Source organism: Nanorana parkeri, unplaced genomic scaffold (genome assembly GCF_000935625.1).
Source record: "Nanorana parkeri isolate BGI_ZX_2015 unplaced genomic scaffold, ASM93562v1 scaffold2324, whole genome shotgun sequence".
In the NCBI taxonomy this organism is placed as follows: domain Eukaryota; kingdom Metazoa; phylum Chordata; class Amphibia; order Anura; family Dicroglossidae; genus Nanorana; species Nanorana parkeri.
In genome coordinates this window covers 86720-90501 of record NW_017308592.1, presented here as the reverse complement: position 1 = coordinate 90501, position 3782 = coordinate 86720, and the positions used below count along the sequence as shown (strand labels likewise).

General features: G+C 49.3%; 1 non-coding gene across 1 annotated transcript; it reads right to left on the bottom strand.

Moving 5' to 3' along the window:
• Positions 1-712: 712 nt before the first annotated feature.
• TRNAK-UUU lies at positions 713-785 on the bottom strand. Its single transcript has one exon. It is a non-coding gene; the product is annotated as a tRNA-Lys (tRNA).
• Between the last annotated feature and the right edge of the window lie 2997 nt (positions 786-3782).

Genomic DNA, 3782 nt, shown 5'->3' with positions numbered 1-3782 from the left:
TCGGAGCCACTGCACTCTGTGCGTTACATACTCCTGACCTCGAACTTCCTGTACTCTGTGCATTACATACTCCTGATCTCGGACCCCCTGTACTCTGTGCATTACATACTCCTGACCTCGGACCCCCTGTACTCTGTGCTTTACATACTCCTGACCTCGGACCACCTGTACTCTGTGCATTACATACTTCTGACCTCGGACCCCCTGCACTCTGTGCTTTACATACTCCTGACCTCGGACCCCCTGTACTCTGTGCATTACATACTCCTGATCGCGGACCCCCTGTACTCTGTGCATTACATACTCCTGACTTCGGAGCCACTGCACTCTGTGCGTTACATACTCCTGACCTCGAACTTCCTGTACTCTGTGCATTACATACTCCTGACCTCGGACCCCCTGTACTCTGTGCATTACATACTCCTGACCTCGGACCCCCTGTACTCTGTGCATTACATACTCCTGACCCCTGTGCTATATGTACTGTGTTGGATACTACATACTCTGAAGCTCCGCACTCTATATGCTGTATTGCACATTACATATTCATAAGCAAAGTTTATTGTCTTAAAAGAGAATTTCCCTAGCAGAACATTTTACATACTTCCTTGTGTAGTGTTTCTTGTGGCTCAGACCTTATCTTGTATAACACGGCGTAACATAAGTATAGTAGTTATATTATTATTGCTCGGCAAAGATTAAAAAAGACATCCGCCCGAACAGGGACTTGAACCCTGGACCCTCAGATTAAAAGTCTGATGCTCTACCGACTGAGCTATCCGGGCTTCAGTGAAAATGTGCTGTCACATGACAAGCAGCTAAACTCCTCCTCTTTCACAAATGTGAGCAACAGAAAGGAAATGAACATGTAAACTAAAATACAATTTCCCTAAAAAATACCTCCCACTCGCAGAAACAGATTTTTTTCAAATGTGATTGATGGACTACAATCTCAAGTTTAGTTTACTGATTTGTATTGAGATTGTAGTCCATCCCGGGGGGGGGAGCTTGGAGCGGTGACTACTTCACAACTCACACAGGGACCATGGGGAACAGACGTAGTCACCCTCCAGAAGGAAGGACGGTGTCAGAGATGATTGGAGGATCTGTAGCCGAGTGATACACAAATCAGATACATTTCAGATACAGTTCACACCTGCACTGCACCGCACGTCACCCGGGACGCGCATCCCACAATGCAGGCAGCGATTGCCGCACGGCCCCATTAATTTCAATGAGGTGACATCCGCACGTCAATCGCAGAAAAAAAGATACTTTCTTATTGCGATACACGACGCGTGGCTGTTTTAGTGTTCGGAAGCACGGACAGAAGCGCGGCAGGAAACAGCACGTTCGCCCATTACGCCGCACATGTTACATATCGTCGCGAACGTCGGAATGAGAGCAATAGTTCTAGGGCTATCAATCACTGATAACACTAAACTGATGAGCGGTAAAAGCTTTTAAAGCGTCACCTATGGTCAATTTTGGGCATGGTAATTTTTTGCGATTTTGCAGGTGCGCGCAATTTTAAAGCATGACATGTTTGGTGTCTATTTACCCGACGTGACCCCGCTTTTTATATATTACCAAAAATATGGGTAATAAATGGGTGTGGTTACTGGGGGTGTGGCCACTGAGGGGTGTGGTCACTGAGGGGCGCTGTAAAGCTTTCTCGCACAGGGCGCCTAAAGGCCTAAGGCCGGCCCTGAGCACGATCCACCCGGCGCGACTGGGGTGCCATTAGTAAATAATGGCACCCCCCAGCGTGATCGGTTCTCACCTTGGTGACTCCTGCGAACGCATGGCATCAGGGGGGGGACCTCATCCTGGCCTGGGCCCCCCCTGTGCCTGGGGCCCCATAGCGGCCGCCTTGGTCGCTATGGCGATAGTTCCGCCACCAATACCCAGAATAACTTACAAAGATCCCAAAACTTTAATTTAGCCGAACGTGTATAAGGCACCGAGTTGTTAAAAAGAACCTCCTCAGGGACATATATGGTTCTTATACCAGACACAGGCAGGAACTTAATAAATGAATGAAGGAAAGGTAATCACAGTGCAGATATTTACAATGAGATGTTACAGAAGAAAGTTACACAAAACAAACAGATCCAAAATAAAAAGGAGAAAACTGATAGAAATCCGACTTCCATAAGCACTCGATTCCACCCCAGGAAAATGGCCACTTACTACAAAATTAGATCTTGGCCCCCAAGTAAGCACACCTTGGTTACCATTGCAACATTTTTTATACCTGTGGGTCCCAGCTCAGGTTGCAGTCCGGCCTCTGGGATGACCGGGGTGGGGAAACAGGTGTGGCTAAGCCCTCGTCCACACCTGAACGTTTTGTAGCGCGTTTACGCTCGACAACGCTCTACAAAATGCTCAAACATGAAAATCCCATTGTTTTCAATGGGTCTGGTTCCCACCTTGGCGTATTTCATCCCGTCACTAACGCGCTACAAAACGGCCCACGCCTGAAAAGGTACGGGTACTACTTTGGGCCGTTTTTGTTGCGCGTTTCCATTGGGATACAGCCAAGTAGCCCTCGGAAACGCGCGTTTGTCGCGCAATTTTTTTACCGCGAGTCGCGAAAACCGCGCGACAGACGTGCATATGCAATTCGCCTAGGTGTGAACCAGGCCTCAGAGACAAGGACCTGAAGCCCCCAACTATTCCACACCTGGCAGAGGAGTTTTTCACCAGACTGACACAGATATGCTATCTCTAGATACAGTGGCGGAACTACCGCCGGTGCCGCCGTACCGGGGCCTGAGGCTGTGTGGGGGGGCCCAGTGGGGTCCGGTCCTGGGCATCCCCACAGCCTCAGTGGGGTCTAATCCTGCAATATGGGGCAGTGCACGGTCCCGGTGTTCGAACACCGGGGCCACGCAGTGCCGACGGGGCCCTTTGGTTATTAGGTCCGCCACTGTCTAGATTCATACACAATTCATACACAATTGCCTCTTTCCATAGACATCTCACATGGGTAGGCCGAGACCCTCCAGAACCAACTTTTGTCTATCTCTTAAACTAATAAAGATACCCCAGCCTTGTGTGGTGTCATTCTACAGGGAATAAGGAGGGCGCCTGTAATATATATACTAGGACCCCCTGATATTAATCCCTGGATCCATATGTAACCTTTTATATCTGAGGTTTTAATAGAAGGAGGCTGGGTTTGTGCTTCTTTTGTTTGTCAGAGGGCCCGTAGAAGGTTACATCCTTGGTGCCTCCATGGCCAGGAGAGGTGTGAAAGAATGGTCCAGGCAAAAAGGAATCCCCACACAACACTAAGATGCTAATTGTGCTATGTACATCTAATTTCCACTTTACAGCATTTGAGCCATTTCTCACTGAAGGAATTAACCCTTGTGATATCCTCATCTTGCCACCTCTGCTGGAAGGTTAAGTCATGTGCCTACTACCCCCTATCACACTGATTGACAACATATTTACAATGACTCATAGCCTCCTGTCCTGAAAGACCTGATGCCTTAAGTGTGAGTCGTGACCCTCTTTTGTTGTACCTGGTTGCTGTTACCCCTTTGCCCTGTGCCCTGATTGTTGCCCTGTGCCCCTGGACTGTGCCTGGATTGTTGCCCTGTGCCCCTGGACTGTGCCTGGATTGTTGCCCTGTGCCCCTGTACTCTGCCTGGATTGTTGCCCTGTGCCCCTGGACTCTGCCTGGATTGTTGCCCTGTGCCCCTGGACTCTGCCTGGATTGTTGCCCTGTGCCCCTGGACTCTGCCTGGATTGTTGCGCTGTGCCCCTGGACT